Genomic DNA, 25,354 nt, shown 5'->3' with positions numbered 1-25,354 from the left:
ATAAACCTAGACCTAAACCTATAACCTAAACCTAAACCTAAACCTATAACCTAAACCCGACCCCGAACCCGAATCCGATTTCATAAACCTAAACCTTAACCTATAACCTATACTTATAACCTTAACCTAAACCTAGACCTTAACCTAAACCTAAACCTAAACTTATAACCTAAACCTATTCTCAAATCCCAAAACCTATAACCTAAACCTAAAACCTAAATGGATTCTGAAATCCCTAAACCTTAACCTATAACCCAACCTAAACCTATACTTATCATCTAAACCTATTCTCAAATCCTAAAACCCATAACCTAAACCTAAACCTTTACCTAAACCTATAACCTAAAACTGAAACCTATAACCTAAACCTATACTTATAGCCTAAACCTAGACCTTAACCTTAATCTATAACCTATACTTATAACCTTTAACCTAAACCTATAACTTATAACCTAACCTCAACCTAAACCTATAACCTATAACCTTAACCTATACTTATAAGCTTAACCTATACTTATAACCTTAACCTAAACCTATTCTCAAATCCTAAAACCTAAACTTATAACATAAACCTAGACCTAAACCTATAACCTAAAACCTAAACCTAAACCTATAACCTAAACCCGACCCCGAACCCGAATCCGATTTCATAAACCTAAACCTTAAACTATAACCTATACTTATAACCTTAACCTAAACCTAGACCTTAACCTAAACCTATAACCTAAACCTAAACCTAAACTTATAACCTAAACCTATTCTCAAATCCCAAAACCTATAACCTAAACTAAATGGATTCTCAAATCCCTAAACCTTAACCTATAACCTAACCTAAACCTATACTTATCACCTAAACCAATTCTCAAATCCCAAAACCCATAACCTAAACCTAAACCTATAACCTATAACCTAAAACCGAAACCTATAACTTAAACCTATACTTATAACCGAAAACTATTCTCAAATCGCAAAACCTATAACCTAAACCTAACCTTTCCCCAAACCTATGACCTGCACTTATAACCTAAACCTAAATCTATAAACTAAATCCTAACCTAACCCTATAGCCCATAACCTTAACCTAAACTTATAATCTTAACCTAAACAAATTCTCAAATCCCAAAACCTATACCTATAGCCTAAACCTAGACCTTAACCTAAAGTATAACCTAACCTTAACCTAAACCTATAACCTTAACCTATACTTATAACCTTAACCTAAACCTATTTTCAAATCCCAAAACCTATACCTATGGCCGAAACCTAAACCTTAACCTTAACCTATAACCTATTCTTATAACCTTAACCTATAACCTATACTTATAACCTTAACCTAAACTATGACCTATACTTTTAACCTATAAGCTAAACCTTAACCCAAACCTATAACCTTTATCCTAACCTTAACCTAAACCTATAACCTTAACCTATACTTATAACCTTAACCTAAACCTATTCTCAAATCTCAAAACCTATACCTATAGCCGAAACCTAAACCTTAACCTTAACCTATAACCTATACTTATAACCTTAACCTAAACAATAACCTTAACCTATAACCTATACTTATAACCTTAACCTAAACTATAACCTTAACCTATAACCTATACTTATAACCTTAACCTAAACTTATAACCTTAACCTAAATCTATTCTCAAATCCCAAAACCTAAACTTATAACCTAAACTTAAACCTTAACCTACAACCTAAACCTATACTTATAACCTTAACTTAAACTTATAACCTTAACCTAAACCTATAACCTATAACCTATAATCTATAACTTAAACTCAAATTCCTAAACCTAAACCTACACCTAATTCTAATCTCAACTCTAATTCCCTAAACTTAAACCTAAACTTATACCTAGACTCTATTCCCTAAACGTAAACATATAACCTAAACCTATAACATAGCCTAATCTTAAAGCTATTTCCGTAAACTGACTTTAGTCTTTTCATTGTAGACATGGATAAGAGTTGGATGCGAGCTAAGAACAGGTTTGGCCCAGAGTATAAACAAGGGGTTCAAGAGTTCATGGAATTTGCGCGAAATCGGGCAGATTTAAGGAATAGGATTAGGTGTCCATGTCGAAAATGCAAGAACATGATATATAAGACTTTAGACAAAGTAGAGGACGATTTGTTCATAGTTGGGATTGACCAGGGTTATACTTGGTGGATCTATCATGGTGAAGATATGACCCATAGAGTTGAGCCCACTAAAGTCCTTGCTGACCCAATTGTGTCGGATGACGAGGATGAAGACGTTGACGAAATGCAAGATATCATAGGGGATGTGTTTAGGGGAATAACTGTGGATACCAATTTTGCAGCGACAAGCAGTAGCCAAGATATTCTTCTAATGGGTGATGTCAAATCAAAAAAGTTAGTAGGTTGTTAAGGGATGCGCAACGTCCACTTTATCCGGGGTGTGAAAACTTCTCCAAGTTGAATTTTCTTACAAAGTTACTTCATTTGAAGACAATAAATTGTTGGAGTAACAAATCATTCAACATGTTGCTTGAGTTGTTGAAAGAAGCATTACCGAACGGTCAGACAATGCCAAAGACTCATTACGAGGCAAAATCCTTGATACGAGACTTGGGCCTTACTTATGAACTCATACATGCATGTATAAATGCTTGTTTATTATATCGAAAAAAGCATGATAAGGCTGAAGAGTGTCAAGAATGTGAAGAGTTTAAGTGGAAGATTGACAGAGCCAGGGGTAAGAAAATTCCCCGAAAGGTGTTAAGGTACTTCCCATTGAAACCTAGATTGTAAAGATTGTTTATGTCTCATAAGATGGCTGAAGATATGAGGTGGCATAAGGAGAAACGTGTTCATGATGACAGTACACTGAGGCACCCTGCGGACTCTGAAGCCTGGCAAAATTTTGACAAGCAACATGACTGGTTTGCAGAAGATTCTCGCAATGTTCGACTAGGCCTTGCAAGTGATGGTTTTAATCCATTTGGTAATATGAGTAGCTCGTACAGTATGTGGCCAGTGGTACTTATGCCCTACAATTTACCTCCTTGGTTGTATATGAAGGAGTCATTTTTCATGATGTCATTGCTTATTCCTGAACCCAAGTCACCTGGGAATGACATTGATGTGTATTTACGACCGTTAGTAGACGAGTTAAACGAGTTGTGGAGTCAAGGTATACAAACGTATAATACATTTGCATAACAGACATTTCGATTGCATGCAGCGGTCTTGTGGACAATAAATGACTTTTCCGCGTATGGAAATTTGTCTGGGTGGAGCACGAAGGGCAAGTTAGCTTGTCCTACATGTGGTATTGAGACTTGTTCATTGTCATTGAAGCATGGTAAGAAAACGTGTTATATGGGCCATCGTCGCTTCCTTCCGATCAATCATAGTTGGCGTAGGAAGACGATGATCTTTGATGGCAAACAAGATCATAGGCCACCTCAAAAAGAGCTATCTGGAGAAGATGTGATGCAACAACTGAGTAACATTGGAGAAGTTAGATTTGGTAAGGCATCGCACTTGAAGAAGAGGAAACGTACAGTATTGGACTATAACTGGAGAAAGAAGAGCATCTTTTTTGAGCTGCCCTATTGGAGTGATCTGAAATTGCGACACAATTTAGATGTCATGCATATTGAGAAAAGTATATGTGACAATGTCTTCGGAACATTGATGAACATAAAGAAGAAAATAAAAGACAGCTTCAAGGCTCGATTGGATCTACAAGAAACGGGTTTAAGGAAAGAGTTGCACTTGCAACCACATGAAAATTCGTATACTATACCAGTAGCCTGCTACACGTTGAAAAAACTAGAGAAAAAGCGTTTATGTGAATGGTTGAGATCGGTGAAGTTTCCCAATGGGTATGCGTCAAACATATCTTGGCGCGTAAACGTTACGGACTATAAGGTAACAGGAATGAAAAGTCATGATTGTCATGTCCTTCTGCAACGCCTACTGCCGGTTGCGATTCGTAGATTCTTGAGCAAGGATATCAGTGCGACACTGATTGAGTTGAGAATATTCTTTAAGGATTTGTGTTCGAGATCGTTGAATGTAGATATTATTAAACGACTGGAGAGGGACATTGCCATAATCCTTTGCAAACTTGAAAGAATATTTTCACCTGCATTTTTCGATGTCATGGTACACCTAGCGATTCACTTACCGCACGAGGCGAAGCTTGCAGGCCCAGTACAATATCGTTGGATGTATCCGATCGAAAGGTGGTACCAATATGTTAAAATTTTTATTCATTCCATAAACTATATATATCTATGTTTTCATACGTATAACATAGTGGTTTTGTGTATAGATACCTTCACACACCGAAACGATTTGTGAGGAATAAGGCACGACCGAAGGGGTCGATAGCTGAAGCGTACATTGATAATGAGTGCTTTACATTTTTCTCCATGTATCTTCGTGGCATAGAGACTAGATTCAACCGAGAAGATCGGAATGCCGATGAAGGGCAGGAGCATGAACAAGGACTCATATCTGTGTTTGCACATAACGTTCGTCCTTTAGGATCCCCGACGTTTCAGGATATAGACCTTGGGAATCTAGTAAAGGCACAGTGGTATGTGTTGCATAATTGTGAAGAAATAAAGTCGTACTTGGAGTAAGTCTTCCCTCGATTATTATTTTCTCTACATACGATGATCTTAATGTTTCTTGCTGATGACGTATCATTTATGTGTTGCGAACATATAAACGAGATGAAGTCCAAATTCCCCTTAAATTATGATCGAATGTATCAGGATCAGTTTTCAGAATGGTTCGTCAAACGTGTAAGATTTCACATTGTATCTCGCCACACTTAGCATTTTCGTTGTATTGCACATTATTTCAACTTATGAAAATCCCTAAACAATTATATTCTGTACATGATAATAGATGTAGACGTTGGGCACGAGCAACTCTGCGGATGCGTCTGATGTATTATACTCACTTTCATGTGGCCTTGATAGATGTGTATCTAGATATACAGGTTGTATTGTAAACGGGATTCGGTTCCTCACCGAAGAACGTGAGAAGTACAGGACCACACAAAATAGTGGGGTGGTGTTGAAGGAAACAAATGAGGAGGATGAAATTGACTTTTATGGCATTTTGACAGATATTATTGAGCTGAGTTATTGTATGAGAAAGCGGGTGTACTTATTTAGATGTGATTAGTGTGACGTTGGAAATAAGAAGTTGGGAATACAGACTGACAACTACTTTACGAGTGTAAATTTATCTTGGAAGTGATTTAAGGACGACCCATTTATCCTCGCCAGCCAAGCTGAACAAATATTTTACCTCGCTGACACTAAGTTAGGCGGTTCTTGGCATGTGGTGCAGAAAATAAAGCCCAGGAACGTATTTGACGTTCCCGTACCAGAAGTTGAAAATAGCGAGGACGGGAGAAATGACACGTTTAGGGTTGAAGAAACATATCAAGAAGTCATGCCATCTAGGGATACAGGGACTGATTCAAGTGTTGATATTGATGTGATGCAATTAGATAGAGATGATGTGCCACCGATCATGTTGATGCCTCAATAATACATGATATTGTTACAGATGATAGCGGTTTCATTGATGACAACGTTATGGACAATGAGGATGAAATACTGATCAGCAATAGTGATGGTGAAGAAATAGCCCTAAGCGATAGTGATACAGACGACGATTATTAAATGTACACATGATTTACATGTCATTTTTTAATTCGAATAATTTATGTATTCCATGTATACGTGAAAATTACAAGTCATGATTAATTCTTTTTATTGACTTGTTTATAATCCATATTTGGAATTGAGTCAATTTCTGATCATGTCCTCCTTAAACCGGATCGTAGAAGGATCACGCAACATACTTCATCAGCTGTTGCAGATGGATGTTTCGGTCCTATCTTCTTCTAGTAGGGCCATAGAGATACCCGGTCTGGTCGATGAGTGTAGAGTGGAATATATCGACGATGACTCAGAGGAAAGATTATGCTATCTCAAAGAAATTCTGGGGTTGATAGAGATATATAACCGCGGGAAACGAGATATGGAAGATGTGACTCTGTCACTTGCACATTTGAATGGAGTCCCGAAAGACCAGATTTCTCCTATTGTGACTGGCATGTTGGCTGTAAATATGTCGAGTGCTTCACACGAAATGACATATGTTTCTGAAGCATACGATAACTTACACAGAGAGTACTTTGGATAGTTTACCTCAAAGTTGTTTCGTATTACAACGAAATATGTGTATTTAATATAGAATGACAATGTATAATGGAATTTTCAATGGTTATAAATTAAAGTTTACAGTTTTATTATATTCTGCTTGCATTATAGTGTAATGGTCTAATCATATTTTAATCATCTCTCTAAGCATAAGCACAAATGCATTGTACCATCAACACTACTTGTATAATATTTTAGTATATTCCACTTATATTGACATTGTTTAAATTTATAAGTTCGTAGCTCGCACATATTCAGTGATGGCACCAGGTGGGAGAGTACGTCGTTCACGTACTGGATCTACCCCTTCTACCCGTGATGCGACGGAGCCAGCATCGCTGTCACATGTTGCATCGCAGGCATCTAATCTCTTAGTCGCGCATACACCGGGCACTGCATGTAAGTCTAGACGTATATTTCTTTTAATGATTTCTGTTTATGTTTAGACTTACATATTTCTTTTGCAACAGCGTCGTCGACCAGCCGATGAGGACGTAGACCCACGCACGAGTTACTTTTAGAGCGACTTATGCATGAGGGTAGGGTGACAGTAGAGTTCCCACAGGACTGCATTAGACCTATTGGGAATAATGCCATGTTGTTTACGTCAGATGTTGGTGTCTTATGCCGATCTCTGATCCCCCCACCACTCCCCGTTGGGGAGACGTGACAGATGATGTGCGGCAGCTCATCCGTCAGCGCCTTCAGGTAAATTTTAGTAAATTAAAATTTATTTTATAAAAGTTCATTTACGGTTAAGTTATTTTCTTAATAAGTTTGTTATCTTAATCTATTATTTGTGAAACTGCAGGATAAATTTGACTTGGATTTGAGTGTTTCGCACATCTCCCATGTTGTTGATGACATGATGAAGAAGCGGTTCAAGGATTACCGCAGTAAGTTACACCGGTAGTATAAGCGGTGCATGAGCCACGAGGAGGCCGTACGGTCCACACCGCTGCACGTGACCGATGAGGACTGGCGGATACTCTGCGATAGGTTTTCATCTGATTTTTTTCAGGTAATATTTACATATTTATGATATCTTAACGTAATAATTAAATTCGTAATTAATAACAATGTATTATGAATAATGTGTTCAGAAGAGGAGCAAAATAAATTCTGACAACAGAGGAAAGTTAGAAGTGAACCACATAGCTGGTTCAAAGTCATTTGTAACGTTTATATATTCTTTCCATGCATTTATATTAATTCTATTGTCTTTTCGATTGCGCAGTGAGATTCCGTCACTGGCCAGGAGCTCGGACCAGTAGACTTTTACAAAGGGACTCATTGTCGGCAGGTGATAAGATCTTCGGTACATCCTAGAGCCAGCGAGATTTGGGTAAAGATCCTTACATTGTAAAATTTATTTGCATTAAATTATAATAATGTCATTTATTATGAAAATTCGTATGTTTTCATTACAGGAGGAGATGAACACCTTACGCAGTCAGCCCACTCCCGATGGTACTCAGTGGAGTGAGCCAGAGATCCTGAGCCAGGTGCTTGGCACCCGTTCTAGATATGTGCGTGGGTTTGGCCATGGTGCCAAGCTCATGACACCCGCTAGAGCTGCCTCCAGCTGATCCATCGTCGTTGGCGACAGTGTCGTACGCCAACTGATACCGTAGAGAGAGAGGTTCAGCAGCTACAGGTCATCGTCGATGACATCAAAGATCAGCTGGACAGGCAAAGGGAGGAGCAGGAGAGGAAGATGATGGATCAGCTGGCGAGGCAGAGGGAGGAGCAGGAGAGGAGGATGGAGGAGGAGCAGGATAGGAGGATGGACAATCAGCTAGCGAGGCAGAGGGAGTAGGAGAGGAGGATGGAGGAGATGCGAGTGGAGCATGAGCGACGGATGATAGAGATGTTTCAAGTTATCGCTGCACGCTTACCCACCGATGCTCCACACCTATGCCTTCATCTTTGTGATTTTTTGTATATTTTTTTATGATGTTAAGTTTATATGTATTTATGCGTGAATGAATGTGATGCGGATAAGATTGTTTGTGTTTGGATGAATGTAGTTTATGTTTGAGTTTGGGTTAATTTAGATGGATGTGAATGTGAATATGATGAAATATATTATATAATAGGTGTATATTAGGATGAAAATATTTTGTAAAAGTGTAATGAATTTTGTGCTGAAATTTTAGCTATATCATGTAAAGGTTTTAGCGACGAAAATTTTGTAGCTAAAAGTTGAAGAATTTTTTGCGAAAATTTTCGTGCTAAAAGTCTTGTAAGTTTTTAGCGACAAAATTTCGTTCTAAAAGTGAAGAATTTTTAGCATGAAAATTTTCACGCTAAAAGTCTTGTAAAGTTTTTTAGCGACGAAAATTTTCGTCGCTAAAAGTGGAACGAATTTTTCGCTGCTAGCCTAAAAGCCATGTTCGTCGCTAAAAGTTTTGCCGCTAAAAGTGAACGAATTTTTCGCTGCTAAAAAAAGCAAGCTTTTTTAGTGACGAAAATTTTCGTGCTAAAAGTCAATAATTTTTTAACATAAAATTTTCAGCGCTAAAAGTCTCATCCATAGCGATGAAAATTTTCTTCGCTAAAAGTGTAACGAATTTTTTAACAGTGAAAATTTTGAGGGCTACCAAGTTTTGTAAGTTTTTAATGCGAAATTGCCGAAAGACCTTGGTGTGCATTGGATATAGAGATCTGAAGATTTTTTTAGCAGCGAAAATTTTCGCTGCTAAAAAGTCTTGTACATGTTTTTTAGCGACGAAAATTTTCGTCGCTAAAAGTGTAACGAATTTTTTTAGCAGCGAAAATTTTCGCTGCTAAAAGTCTTGTACTGTTTTTTTAGCGACGAAAATTTTCGTCGCTAAAAAGCTTGCTTTAGCGACGATTTGGATTTTTCACCAATAATGTCCTTGTACGTCGGTCTTTTAGCGACGAAAATTTTCGTCGCTAAAGGGTTTTAACTACGAAAATCTAACTCTTAGCGACGAAAATTTTTGTCGCTAAAAGTGGTATTTCTTGTAGTGCCTCTTGGTATCAGAAGACGCCCCAACATCTAGATCGAGTGGATATATATGAGCGTATGAGGGCCGTATACTAGTAGGCCGTCTTTCACTGTGTCGTGATCAGTTGGGAGGGGGTGTAGCCTTACCCGCCCGAGGGTAGGGGGCATAACTAGGCTAAGTTTGACCAGCTCGTAAATAGGCCTGCTATCAACGTGCCAGGTAGATATTAGCTGACTACTGGCTAGGGGGATAGTGAGGCTCTTCCACTTGCATAGTTGCGCGTCCAATGGGCGACGATTGCATATAGAGTGTATTAGACCCCGGTGATGATCCCAGAGATGTATGGTGTTGATATGTGTACTTATTGAGCGGGAGTTATATACTCAACATCATACTCATTCATTTATTCATTCACTATCCACTCGAGCTAGTGGTGCGCAACTAATTTGATATGTGTACCTTCATAATAGTCAGGATTTCGGTTAGGCGCACGACTAACCTGAGATCTGGAGTTTACTATCCAAATTAGGTATGAATAGAAGTCTCTTATGATGGACCCCATAGCCTGCGATACTACGTATACCATCCCGACTTCACACTCTAGCATGGTCATTCCATTTGCACCACATATCGCATTACATCTACGGCATATGGCATTTTGGGTTGCTATGTTTCTGCACTTATATAGCCTAGACGGACTTATCAGGATTTACATATTGCATTGTATCCTCAGCATCTAATATTTAGCTCTCTATGACTCCTCATTTGCATAGCTGATCTGTATTACGTACTCAAATATTGTATGACTCATGGACTTGTCAGTGTTTCCGCTTACTCTGATATCGTATGATTTATGATCTTGCCAGTAATTCTAATATTGTATGATTATGACATTGTATTGAATACTTGACACTTACCTTGTGCACACACTTACACCACCCTCTAAGCTTTCTATAAGCTTATGCATGATAGATGCGTATAGGTGGCGTTAGGTCGCAACAAAATTGAGCTTGGAGCGTGCAGCGGACTCCTGAAGCTTTGATTTCGATATATGTATTTCCCTTTCAGCATTGTATTCAAATGTTTATATTAATGGACATGTGATGATGATGTTGCCTTTGTAATTTGGGTAAACTTATGGTTATGCTTATTACGAGAAATGTATGTTGGAAAATCCTCATTGTAGGATCCTAGGATCGGAATCTGGCATATGGGTGCTGGGAGTCGAGAATGGGGTACTATGGAGGCTGTCGGCACCGGATTCGGCGATCGAAAATTTTGTAAGCCCGGTTTTCGAGTTTGGGGTGTGACACATGATCTCAACTTTGCCGGACTTCTATACAAAGAGTGAGGGGATATTCTTAAGGGATATTGTAATAAAGCATCGGACAATGAAATTACCTAGTAAGTACTACTATGAATGTTAGTCTTAAAGTTTTACAAATAGTTTTTCTACAAAGTGTCTCTAACCTACTTAAACTATTTTTCTCAACTGATTGGTGGGTTGCCTATGGAGTGGACTCGAACAAGAAGGATCCAACACTAATGTAACACCCCGATTTCTAAAACTTGAGTACAAGACTCATTTCAGAAATCCGGGAGTTTATGAATCAGAGAATCATTGGAATTTTAAACTCAGAGTACGATATAAAAAAGAAGCATGTATAATCATGAGAGCCCAAATATTTGACCCGCCCAACTGGGGGTCTTAGTTAACAAAATTTCCATAAGTTCCTAAAATACCCAACCATTGAAACAAAAGAAATTGAACTACTGATTAAGGCCAAAATATGTTGCTGCTTCTTGTTGCGGCTCATCATCATAGTACTCTCCCTCAGGCTCCACGGTCACGCCATCAAGGCCAGCACCGACATCCTCTACATCCGTCCCTGCATATTCTGTACGGTTGAATAGTTGATGGATGAGTGGCTAGCTCAGCGTGATTTTCCTTCAAGATTACACATCGCTGCCTTAGCAAACATATTTAAAAGGAAAACAAGCAATAATTCAAAACAGACAATATGCAGTCTTATTAGATGCATGGATGCATGAATGTACATCGACCTGGGGATATACATCCAGTCGGACTTAGGCTCGTCACCCATGCAATCATCGATCTGGGAATGATCATCTCGTCGGAATAGGGGTCGATAGTCGATGGTCTGGGAGCTAGTAAAACGATACTTCAACAAACTCTAGGGCACGTGCTACAATATCTAGAATAGTCATCCGTCATTGCCAATATGCCATGAATGCATGATTAGCCAGCCGTTATTAATCCAGTTACAATCAGCCAATTTAAGTAACTTAATGGTCACTACGGGAGGCTTGTCACCCAGCATAGGTCGACAGCTCGAGCATAGTATCTCATTACCATAATCCCTGGCTTATGAGGTCCTTCGCCTTGGGATATTTTAATAGAATACCTTGACCAAAATGACACCAGTTTAAGGTCCCTATTTCCCACACATTTTGTCTAATTACATCCCAAGTGTGGCTTGCATACGATCATATAATCCTCCATGTGTAGCATCAAAAGGTTATGTATCGAAGCGAATCATGTTAACATGTGACAACATATGACTTCAAATAAGGCATATAAGGAAGTATCATGAGTTAATAACCACTGAGGATATACTGTCAAATCATGTGAATAGTGATCAATGTTCAAGGATTAACTAGCATGTGAGCCTATCATATAGTGAAAGCAAGTGTCACAATAATGGTGATCTAGTGCAAACTGGGTTTAGCTAATTTAGAAATGGAAAGCCCAAGGGGAAATTCATCACCTATATGGTAGGGTTCACGGACTCGGTCCGAGTCTCCTTGTGGTCCGGGGTCACTCAAAGAATTTCCTAAAAATTATAGCTTGTATTTGTCAGGTGATTCTACGGCTTTGTACAAAAGTTCAAAGGAACACAGCAACAACAAGGCCCTTTAGGCTTGTGTTAGGCCCACCATGTATTTATTCAGTCAAAGTGGTCCAACAGGGCTTCAAGCTCATCCTTACCGGTGGTTTGGACAGGTTCTCCCATATGGACCTCATATGTATTAGGTGGGCCTTATGAATGGGGTGCACCCACCTACACCCTTAGCTATACTTAAGGGATCACTGTTAGAGTGTCACCCCAAGGGATTAATTTCTGGTTGAAAAGGTTATCTGGGCCATATCAACAATAAGGGTGGCCATGATTTCTACTATTGGAATCCCACGGGGCCCATCATGGGGTTTTCTTTTCTCTCAAGTCTGCTCGAACGACCACCAGGTCCTGTCTTATCCAAAGCTTAGTGTCCAAAGGGATTTCAATAGTGGATGTTTAACCCACCATTGTTTATGGCAGTGTAGTCTATTTGGCAAGGGTCCGCCTTTATCTTTCTCCTCAACCCTTAGGACAAGTTCACCAAATGGATGGATGGTTTGGATGAAACACATACATCAGGGTGGGGCCACGGAGCGCCGAGGAGTAGCCAACCCGTTTCTCTGTTAGCCACCCCTACTAGGGATCGATACCAAGAACTCCAGCGTTGAAACGAGGTATCTCCACTCAGTCTGCCAATTGAGGTCTGGACCTAGGCGTCGCTGGAGTCCATTGATGGACGGCCAGTGCATATTAAGGTGGGGCTAAAAAGAGGTGGTTTGGGTGCAATCCTCAGATCAGGCCCATAGAGGCTACCGACGGACGGTCTGGATTGCAGGCAGGTGAACGGAGTGGATAAATAATGCATTAAGGTGGCTACATCCAGATCTTGGACGGTCTGGATTCATCATTTGTATGGGGCCACCTCATATATCAAGTATATATATTTAAATATTATATCAGTGCTTCATGTATCTAATATTATATTAACGTTACATGTATCTAAGATGTATTTAAGTATTATATCAACGTGGGTCCCACGGATTCTGTGCGTCGGCCATTAGTGGAATCTACCGTCAAAAGGAAATGGTTGGACGGCTGAGATACATCAATGGGGTCCCATCTGTTCCACGTGGGAAACAGATGGACGGCTAGATGTAACTGTGCGCGGGTGGTCCCCACGGACTGCATATGCTTATCATAAAATATTATTTTATTTAGTATATACTCTCTCTCTTTTTCTCCTCCTTTTTTTTCATGCAGCAACGTCCAGTACTGGACGATCTGGGAACGTCCATTGGTGGACGGGGTAGGTGTAAAACATCTAGGTGGCCCACCGTGATCATCTGATGGTGCGCCCACCCAGCTGAAGTTTGAAATGGATGGATGGTCCTGGGTAATCACGTCATCAAGGTGGGGTCCACTTACGTGGACCACCAACTACTGTAAGGTGAGGCCCACCTGCTGATGCAGGGTGCGGCCCATCTGCATCTGCGCAGGGCCCACGGTCAGGGCAGCTACCTGTTTTGGGTGAGGCCCACCTGCATTTGTGCAGGGCCCATGACCGGCCCACCATTTTTGGTCACGTGCACAGCCCTCTGCAGTTTGCTGTTTTTGAAGCTACTTTCGGCCCCCATTTTGGCTCAAACATCGCACTCTTCCGGGCTGATTTTCAGCCCACCTCAGTGTTTAATGGAGGCATGGTGGTTGTCATCTCTTTCAGCCAAGAAAACGGCCGAAAGCGGGGCGTTTTCTCCCTGGTTTCCGGTCTGATTTCTTGGGTCGTGCAGCAGCTCAACAGAGTCCCTTTGTAGGCTGCCTCAGGACCGAGTTTCAGACCCCAGCTTAAGGCCATTCCCATGCCATTGTTTGGCTTCCAAACAAGGCCTGCACCCAGGCCTGTTCAGACTTAAAACGGTGTCCGAACGCAGGCTATATTCACCTTCAAAACAGAGCCTGTCCTTGGCCATATTCACAGTCCCTGCTGCTGGGTGTTTTTTTAGCTAAGGTGAGGTGTGATGGAGCTTAGTGTGGGTTTTCTAGAGTTTCTTTTTAACAAAAATGGAGGGAAGGGTTCTACCTGCCACAGTTGGGTCCGAACTTGGGCTGGTGTGTACGCACCCGCCGCTCCTACTCCTTCTCTCTTTTCTCTCTCTTTCCACAGGAGTGGTGTGGCTACAGACTTACACTGACTCGGCTCAGTCCGTTCTCACGGACTGAGTGGGGATAGTGCGAGCCGAGCTCACCTAACGCTCACTTTCCCTCTCTGCTTTCTCCCTCTCTCAGTTTTCTCTCCTCTTTTTCTTCCTTCCTTGGGTTTGGATTCTGAGGGCACCAACGTCCCCTTTTATAGGTAAGGAGATGGAGATCCAAAGGCTGGGATTGGTTCTGCCCATCCCCAAGCGACGGCCGTCGGTGCCAGACGCCCCTTTCTAGAAATGGAAAGCTCTGTTTCCGAATTTCATCCATGTCTGGGAGTTTATGGCTCCAGATAGAGAACTCTCTTTGGCCGGCGGTGCACGTCGGTGATCCTCCGGGTAAACCGACGCTGCATTGCCCTTCACGCCAGCAATCCGTCCGTCCTCTAAAGATCCAGCCGTGTGTGTTAAAAATGGACGGCTCGAAGCTACTCCCTCCGTTCCTCTGCAGGGGCCCTTATCCTAATATGGTTTTGTTGGGGGGACCCTACCAACAAAATGGACGGTCTGGATCACCCGGAAAGTGTTCGGGGTGGCTCACTTGAGGGGTTGAAATCCCTTAGTTTTGAATTGGAAATGGGCGGGCGAACCTCTCCCTGATTTTATGTTTTGGATCGGTCAAGGCAGCTTTGACCGTTCCGATTGGTGCGGTGCACTTCGTGCACGTTTGAGTATTGTACACTTGCATTGAGTGTGGGGCCCCTTGCGACATTTGTGACAAATCTACTCTGACCATTTATTTAGGGGTCCCTGTATAGGGGCCCTGGTCCAGTTTGGAGTGCATTGTGAGGCTCAGGTGGGCCATTATATGCCATTTTGGGCCGTATTTAGCCCGTATGATGCGATCTGTCAGTCGAACGGGTTCGATATTTGTTTTCAATGGTTAAATGCATGTCTGAGACACAGGGGTGCTTCATTGGTTACCCTTTGACTTCCGCGGATTGACTTTCCAGAGTACTGCTAACACATATGGTCTTAGAAACTGATTGAGCTTAGGTGATTCAATCCCGCTTACCTCTTTGATCGGGGTGAAGTGTAAGCTGAGTCTCCATAGTCATGGTGGATTGTCTCAATGCTGATTGAGAAATCTTGCCCAGTGTGTGTTAAGTTAAGTCATTAGGTTGACGGGTCTCGAGTTTTAATAATTGTGGGTTTAAAAGGTAATACCTGAGTATCAAGGGTACGGGGTGTTACAATAATGAATGACTCGTAGAGATGGAGAACCCAGTATTTGCTAGAGAGGACCTAACATAGGCGCAAGTTGAAGATGCCGCATATGGATCGATATCTGGTGAAGGTACCACTTGAAGGCGAATGATGAGGGGAGCCGGGGGGCAAGTAGTAGCCATCAACTCGTTAAAGAGATTGAAGAAATGGAAGAATGAGATGATGATAATGATCAAGTTAAAGATCCGCCATTGGATGTTGATGAAGTATTAGTACATACAGATGATGAAAAAATGGAAGAAGAAGAAGTGTAGTGGAAGAAGGAGATGACTCAGATGATGATGGTGATGATAATGGTGGTGGTGATCTGCTGCAATGGCAAATAGATCAATGTATATAGTATATGATTAGATTAATAATAAATAAATAACTTATTCATTTTGTTTACTAAGTGTGTTGATGTTGATTGTTGATGTAGTGTTGAATGTTGAATGTTGATATTTCATATTTGTTAAGTTAATTATATTGTAGAATGTAGAATTGTTGATGAATGATGACTTAATATTTAATTCATTATGTAATTGGTTTTATTTTACTTAAATTAAATGTATTGCAAGGGCCAATGGCATATAATAATTTATTCATTTTTTCTTAATTTCTCCTTATTTTTCTATTTTTTTTAATTTTTACAAAATCTTATTAAAAATAAATAAATATGTGCGATTGCATATGCGCATAGGCATACGCAATCGCACATGATCACATATGCGATTGACAACATTGGTCACGTCTATGGATGGTGGATCGAGGATGGGAAAGTGACAGTAGGCTAGGAATTGGTACACTTGTTTGTCTTGAGACGTACTGCTAAAAGATAAGATGATGCTCCACCCAACCACCTCAAGAATGGGTTCATTCCCATAGGGACAAATACATTTAAGATGTACTTAGCGTTCTAAGATCAGTTTCCGCCCCCGAAAATTTTCTAGTAATGCTTCATTAAGGGGAGGAATGGTGGGTATTAGAATCTCAGGCCGTGGCATTCCTTGTCGCGACGTACCCCTCTATGAGGATGGAGACACTGGAGACACCGGTGATGAATGCTCCACCGAAGCTTTGGCCCTTGGGTGGGGAGCACACTTTTTAGTGTGGGTTAGGCGAGATGACTCCCCTGAAATGGGTCCTTTTCCCATGTCCTTGGTCATGGTATGATTCACGAAAGAAAAGAAAAATATTTTGCAGGAACACAGCTAAGAAATATGCAAATAGATCAAACCCTAGACTAGAAAACGGAAATGAAGAAGAATCGAGGGCTATCTTACCGGAGGATGATCGATTTGAGGAAGAGGGACGAGAAAATCAGTCAAAGAATCTCCAAAAAGTGGCTGTGATGACGAAGGGCAGATGAGGCGTCGAAGAGGAAAAGGGAAAAAGTGAAATGTGATTCGGCGTGCCCCTCTTTAAATTTGGATTTCGCGATACTTAGATGACATCAAAGTTTAAGTGTTGATGCCATCAAAAGACTTTAAAATGGTCAAATTTGGTAGACAAGCTTCAATTTCATCGGAAGGTCTTCGATGTCATCAAAGACCACTTCGATGTCATCGATAGTGACATTAAAGGTAGTCAAATAGTGCGGGTTTTCAAGTTCAGCATGCTTTGACATGCACAACAAGATGTACACATACATTTACCTGTAATCCAAGATTTGTGCACTCATAGAAAATTCACAAAATAATAAAAGATGTAAAAATACAAAATTAAATAAACATATGTATACAAAAAAAAAAAAAGATCAATGAGGCAAAAAAAGCCTCAGATATAACAGTTAAAATAGGTGGGTCGAAAATGAAACTAGATTGCACATACCCCAATAGATTTTTGGAGGTCTCCAAATCTATTGGCGTCGAGAGGCTTCATTAGTATATTGGCAAGTTGTCTTTCTGTAGGTACATAGTCCAACACAATGATGTTTACTTCAACAAGTTCACAGATAAAATGGTGTCGGATGTCTATGTGCTTGGTTCTAGAATGTTGAAATGGATTTTTTTAAAAAAATGTTGATGGCACTAGTATTATCACAAAATAGTGTCATTATGCTTTGTTCAATCCCATAATCCAGCAACATTTGCTTCATCCAAAGAAGTTGTGCACAACAACTACCGGCTGCAATGTATTCAACCTTGGTGGTTGTTCACACCCCAAGTGCAGGGTTGTGATGTAGTAATAAACTCGGTAAGACCGAGGTCGAATCCACAGGGACTGATATCTGTACGTTATCTGAAACTAAGTAGAAATAGAGCTAGACTAAGATGTGATCTAAACCAAATAGAATTTAAGAAATAATTGTGGAATAATTATCTAAAACTTTAAGGAATTCAACGGAAGGAAACTAGGGATTCAGAGGATCCACTTGTAGAGATCAGGGAGATCCTATGCTTGCATCAGGAATCATGGAAATCAAACTGAATTTACTTGATCTAGGTTTCAAGAGATGAAGGGTATATAAATTAGAATGGATTCCATCATCTAACCATGCCCAGGAGACAAAGCAAACAACAGGATTAAACTAATTACCAACCAATCAACAATGTATGAAGATCAGGAAGGGTACTGTCATCCTATCATGCCCATGGAGCAATGATGAACAACAGGGCTTCCTGACTTCATAAACAAAAAAAGGGAAAGAAATACTCAAAACCATCTCAGATCCATTGTAAATTCAGTCACAACAAACCCTTAAAGATAACTGAAAGTATTCCTTTTAATTTAAACAAAATCAACATCAGTCCATCTGAACAATAGGCACAAGCTAAGTTTCCCCCATCAGACTACAAGCTTCACCTCTTAGCCCTAGCTAAGAGGTTCAGCCTGACATGGATGGGCTGGAAAAAATAAATAAATTAAAATAAGAATAAGAAGAAGAAAAAGAAGAAAAAGAAACCTCTGCCTGCCACGTTCAACAGCTTCAATCTCCCCAGCTCACCTCCGTTCCTCTTTCTCTCTCTCTCTCCCCGCTCAGCCCTCTTGCTAAAAAGACCACGGCCTCTGCTCCCTGATGTGTAGCAGCCAAGCCACGTCCGGTCCAAAAAATGTCTTCACATTTTTTTCCTTTCTTCCTGGCAAAACCAAAATCAAAACCGAGCACCTCCCAGCCTCCCCCCACACGCTGATCTTCCTCCTCTTTTTAAAGATGAACGGCCTCCTCTGAGAGCTGCTGTCGAGTCCCAAATGGAATAGGCTGCGGAACCCGTTTTTACGCAGCCAGCTTACATCAGAATGCAAAACAGTTTGTGTTTGAATGAATTTTGAGATGGAGGAACGTCCTAAACTCCCAGTTTTCCTTCTTGGTTGGGGTAAAGACCCACTTATAAGGATTTTGGCCGGTTTGGATCGGCAATCTGGCAGTGATAGAGATCACAGGATGCCCCACAAGCTCCGGTTTTCACGGTCGTGCGTGGGCTGCATAAACAGAGCCCGAATTGTTGACGCTGGACTCTCGGTGGGGCCCACTTACCTTGTCGCTTGAGAAATCCAAACCGTCCACCAGATTCCCTTAAAAATTTCAGTCGAGTATGGGTTGTTTGGATCAGTTTTGGTGCGGCCCAGAGAATCTTTCTTGCTACCGTTCGTTCTGTGTTTGAACGGCTGGAACCCTATCATTACTGTTTCTTCGCATTTTGCCACCTAGGCCTTAGTGGCATGGGCCATACGAATCTCATGGACGGTCCGGATCAGCTCATTGCATCACGGTGGTGGGCCACAAAACTTACCCGCAGCCTCTGCTTCTTCCGCAGGAATGAAGTCGAGTTGGAGAGGGAGAGCTCGGTCAATGGACGGTTTGACCGAGCTCTGTGTTGCCGTGCACGGCCAGTGCACATGTACACCATGCACACTCATCTCATATTGGGTCCACGTATGAATTTTTCGAGAAATCTGCACCGTCCATCTGGTTCTTCATATGATTTAAGGCGTTGAGACCGAAGATGAGGTGTATCCAACGATCAAGTGGGCCCTAGATCAGTAATTTGTGGGCTGATCTGTCCGTTGGGCCACTTTCACAGTGATCCAGGAGCTGAAATTTGACGTGTACGGTTCATTTATGGTCCTCAGGCTACGTATGGAGTTTTGAACTGATCAGATGGTGGGAACCCTATGATCTTGCATTCTGGACACTTTTCAGGCCCCTTGAGCTTCAATTTCTCGATTTTCTTGGATCCCTGGCGTGCAAATCTGTCGATCTTGGTCTCCTAGGGTCCGTCCCATGCTCTGGTGCTTTCAGACCATTAAATCCATGCCTTTAGTACCCTTTCCCAGTCCAGGCTCGTGAATATGCCCTACATCACAAACATGATTAAATCAGGTCGTTAAACAGTACTATGTTTGTAAATCCTGGCAACGACTGGGGTCTAATATGCAATATTTGACCCTCAACACAACCCCCAACCAGCATTTTGCTAGTCCCGAGCAAAGTATGCGAAAAATAAATTGAGAATTACAGGATAATTTCTACAAACTCAAGAGATTTATGAAAAATAGTTCAGATACTCAAATTCTAAGATTCATGAATGTTGGCATTACTTTTTCCTGAAATCAAGCTCACGATAAACCTCATAATCAAGTTCAAAATATTAGTCCATCAATTAGAATAATTCTAAATATTGAATTCCATGGATGTATAGTCCAATCTCGACTTGTCAACATTAAGATTCACCTTGATATTTAAGGATATCATTGGTAACAAATAAGAGAAATCACGATAACCCAACTTGGCTTACACCTTATCTTTTTATTCTTTTAATTTTTTTGATTTTTTCATTAGAAGTAATGCCTTCATTAGAAGTAATGCCAAGAAGAGGGATCAGATCCTCACCTACAGGGAGCAAACCTAAGGTAAAGACTGTACACCCAACTTTTTCACATATCATTCATGGGGAATCGAATCCTCACCTATAGGGAGCAAACCTATGGTAGAGACTGTTCGCCCAATCAATTCAATTTTCCAAGTTGGTTCCTTTCATGTTTAGTGATTACCAAGTTAATCCTTCAATATCGAACTGAAACCTTAATATGCATGCGAGATGTGTCCTGCGAATTCATGACTCAATCAATGTTTACAACTTTTAATAATGGATTAACAATTCAAACTTAGCTGTGAAATTCAATAGATAACTGAATCCAAGAGTCATAAAGTACCAACATCATGCATCTTGTAGTTCTAAATCCAAGATGGCCGTCAAAATCGCTTCGAATTCATATGAAATTCTAGAAAAATTTAAAAATTCTCACAATTTTTGCTCAAGACCAAGAAAACACTGATTAAGAAACCTAATCTCCCACCCCCAACCAAAAATCTACATTGTCCTCAATGTAAAAGAAATAGGCATGCAATGCACATGGGACAACAAAAATATAAGAGGAGTGATGGAAAGATAGTACCTGGACGAAAGAATCAAAAGGCTTTCCAAAGATATCTACGTAAGATCGGGTCAGCACAAGAGAGAAACCAATAGAAGTAAAATAAAAATAACAAAAATGAAATCCTACCTACACCACTTTCGCAGGTACTCTCGATTGCATTTAGCATATGCAACAAGCCTTTAAACCCCTAGGTTACCCCTAGTGGACGAGTTGTAGTCTCGTGAGGGTTTGCAGTAATGTTACCCACAAACATTGAACTGACTAATGAAAAAAATGACATAAAATGAAGAACTGGGTTGCCTCCCAGGAGCGCTAAGTTTACCGTCTTCAGCCAAACAAATAAAGCAACTACCCTAGTCCTAAGAAAACAGGAAACTTACTAATACCTCCATCAGACTAGGAGATTAATCCTGGTAAACAGGATCAGTTAGAGGCATGGACATGTCCTCTGAATCAAATTTCTTGACAAATGGTTTCAATCGATGTCCATTGACTTTAAACTCCTTGCCATTATCGGGATCTCTTATCTCAACGGCCCCATGAGGAAAAACAGTAACAACAATGTAAGAGCCGGTCCAACGAGATCGAAGCTTACCCGGAAAGAGATGTAATCGAGAATTGTACAAAAGGACCTTCTGACCAGGCGTGAATGATTTTCGCAAAATGTGTTGGTCATGAAATGCTTTCATCTTGTCATTATAAATTCTCGAATTATCGTACGCATCATTCCGGATTTCTTCAAGTTCATTCAATTGAAGTTTGCGTAGCGAGCCAGTGTTGTCCAGATTGAAATTAAGATTTTTGGTCGCCCAGTACGCTTTATGTTCCAGCTCCACAGGCAAGTGACAAGCCTTCCCATAGACAAGTCTAAAGGGAGACATTCCAATAGGGTTTTAAATGCAGTACGGTATGCCCAAAAGGCATCGGTCAATCGGATTGACCAATCCTTACGATCTGGGTTAACCGTTTTCTCCAAAATGTGTTTGATCTCCCTATTGGAAATCTCAGCTTGTCCACTTGTCTGTGGATGGTATGGGGTGCTCACCTTATGAGAGATACCGTATTTCTTTATTAAGCTCTCGAATGGTCTATTACAAAAGTGTGAGCCCCCATCACTAATGATGGCTCGAGGCGTTCCGAATCGAGAAAGGATATTTTCTTTTAGGAATTTAATGACCGTGCGATGGTCATTCTTTCGACACGGAATCGCTTCGACCCATTTAGTGACATAATCCACGGCGAGCAAAATATACAGATTTCCAAATGATTGGGGGAATGGTCCCATGAAATCGATGCCCCAGCAATCAAATGCTTCAATGATAAGGATGGGATTCAAAGGCATCATATTTTGACGGGACAATGCTCCCAATTTCTGGCAACGCTCACAAGCTTTGCAAAACTCATGAGTGTCCCTAAACATAGTGGGCCAGTAAAAGCCACACTGCAGAATCTTGGCCGTGGTCTTTTTAGCAGAAAAGTGACCACCACAGGCCTCTGAGTGACAGAAGGAGATGACGTAATATTTCGTCGTACACATCTCCTTAGAATTTGGTCCGGCAATATTTAAATAAGTAAGGATCATCCAGAAAAAGTTGCGCACCTCGGTGAAGAATTTCTTCTTATCTTCGTAGTCCAATGTATAGCACCTGTAGCAAGATAATTAGCAATATCAGCGAACCAAGGTGAATGGGAGACTCGGAACAGTTGTTCATCAGGGAACATGTCGTTGATATGAGTCGCTTCAAGAGAATCAGATGTATTAAGGCGAGAAAGGTGATCGGCCACTACGTTCTCTACTCCCTTTTTATCTTTAATTTCCAAATCAAATTCTTGGAGTAGAAGGATCCATCGTATCAAACGGGGCTTAGAATCATTCTTAGAAAGAAGATACTTAAGTGCCGCATGATCTGTGTAGATAATGATCTTGGATCCGATTAAGTAGGACCTAAATTTGTCCAAGGCGAACACTACAGCTAAGAGTTCCTTTTCCGTAGTCGAGTGTTCACCTGGGCAGAATTTAAAGTTCTACTTGCGTAATGAATGACGTAGGGCCGCTTATCTTTTCTCTAGCCTAGGACCGCTCCAAGAGCATAATCAGAAGCGTCGCACATAAGCTCAAAAGGAAGGCTCCAGTCGGGTGGCTGCATGATAGGTGCAGTGGTTAACGTGCCCTTAAGCTTGGTGAAAGCTTCCTGGCATTGCTCAGTCCACTCGTACGGAGCATCCTTTTGAAGAAGAGTGCATAAAGGACGAGAGAGGAGACTAAAGTCCTTTATGAATCGCCTGTAAAATCCTGCGTGTCCTAAGAAGGATCGCACGTCTCTGATGTTCTTGGGTGGGGGTAGGTTAGAGATAAGATCGATTTTTGCCTTATCTACCTCGATTCCCTTGGACGAGATGATATGCCCAAGGACTATTCCCTTCTGAACCATGAAATGGCACTTCTCCCAATTAAGTACCAAGTTCTTTTCTTCACATCTTTTCAGCACACATTTAAGACTTTCCAAGCACTTGCTGAAAGATGGACCGTAAACAGAGAAGTCGTCCATGAAGACCTCTAGGTATTGCCCCACCATATCAGAAAAGATACTAAGCATACATCGCTGAAAGGTGGCAGGGGCATTACATAGTCCGAATGGCATCCTTCGATAGGCAAAGGTGCTGTAAGGACATGTAAATGTAGTCTTTTCCTGGTCTTCAGGGGCTATCTCTATCTGGTTGTAGCCCGAATACCCGTCAAGGAAACTATAATAGGAATGACCAGCTAACCTTTCAAGGATCTGATCAATGAATGGTAAAGGAAAGTGGTCTTTCCTCGTGACGGTATTCAATTTCCTGTAGTCAATGCACATTCTCCAACCAGTAGTGACTCTAGTTGGCACGAGTTCATTATTAGCATTGGCTACGATGGTGATTCCGGACTTCTTAGGGACCACTTGAGTTGGACTCACCCATTGACTGTCAGATATAGGGTATATAATACCCACATCCAATAGTTTAAAAACTTCAGCCTTAACCACTTCCTTCATGTTTGGATTTAGTCTACGTTGTGGTTGCCGAGCGGTTTTTGCATTATCCTCAAGATATATGTGGTGAGTACAAATCGAGGGATCGATTCCCTTGAGGTCCGCTATCGTCCATCCCAGGGCTCCTTTATGCTCAATGAGAGTAGATATGAGCATACTCTCCTGTTCTTTCTCTATGTGGGCAGAGATCACCACCAGGTATGTCTCATCTTGACCTAAATAGGCATATTTCAAATCAGAGGGCAAAGGTTTTAGGTCAAGCTTCGGCGGCTTGAGGTTAGACGGTAGAGGCACTACATCGGTTTGTGGCAATTCTTCAAATTGTGGCCTCCACCGGTTAACTTCAAGTACCGATGCAGTATCAAGCAAGGCACACGTCTCCCTAATCATGTCATCATCAAAATCATGGGAGTGGGCCAGGCACGTCTCCAGATGGTCGGAGGATAAGGTCAGCGGTGTCGTATTTTCCACGAAAGAGTCAATCATATTAATGTCGTGGAAATCGTCATCATCCTCTGAGTTGCTGCCGTTATTGAAAAAAATGTTTGACTCCAATGTTAAATTTTCAAAAGACATAGTCATGATACCATTCCTACAATTGATAATTGCATTTGACGTGGCAAGGAATGGGGGACCAAGAATGACGGGAATCTGAGTGCTCATGTTATTGATGGGTTCGGTGTCCAGGATGATAAAATCTACAGGGTAGTAAAATCTATCGACCTGGACTAACACATCCTCAATTATCCCTCTTGGTACACGAACAGAGCGATCAGCAAGTTGCAGTGTGGTTAGGGTGGGTTTTAATTCACCCAAACCTAACTGTTTGTATACCGAGTAGGGAATCAGATTGACGCTCGCTCCTAAGTCAAGAAGTGCGTGATCAATTCGATGGTTCCCGATTACACATGATATGGTTGGGCTACCGGGATCCTTGAATTTCTGCGGCACGTCTTGCTTCAGGATGGCACTCACTTTCTCAGTCAAGAAGATTTTCTTTTGAATAATTTTCCGTCATTTGGTCGTGCATAAGTCTTTCAGAAATTTAGTATATGAAGGTATCTGTTTAACGACATCAAGTAGAGGAATGTTGACTTTCACTTGTTTCAACACCTCTAGGATATCCTGAGAGTTAGAGAGAGGTTTTGGTGAAACCAACCGTTGGGGGAATGGAGCAACTGGCTTCTCTAGGAGTTCTGGTTCTACTTTTTGTGGGGCATCACTGGATCCATCATTGTTGTCCTCTTCTGGTTCTTGAGGCTTTTCGGGCCTAACCGGAAGAGTTTTATCAATGATCTTCCCACTCCTAAGAGTGGTGATGGATTTAGCATGCCCCATCTGATTTGAAGAGCTGGGATCATTATTCTCGTACTGAGGTTTAGGATTGGGGAGAGGTTGTGCAGGAAGCATCCCCTTTTCTATAACCGTCATACGAGAGTCTATCTTTTGCATAAAATCTGTAATTGCCTGCATTGCC

The sequence above is a fragment of the Magnolia sinica genome, chromosome 13 (assembly GCF_029962835.1).
Source record: "Magnolia sinica isolate HGM2019 chromosome 13, MsV1, whole genome shotgun sequence".
Taxonomy (NCBI): domain Eukaryota; kingdom Viridiplantae; phylum Streptophyta; class Magnoliopsida; order Magnoliales; family Magnoliaceae; genus Magnolia; species Magnolia sinica.
This window is presented reverse-complemented; position numbering follows the sequence as displayed.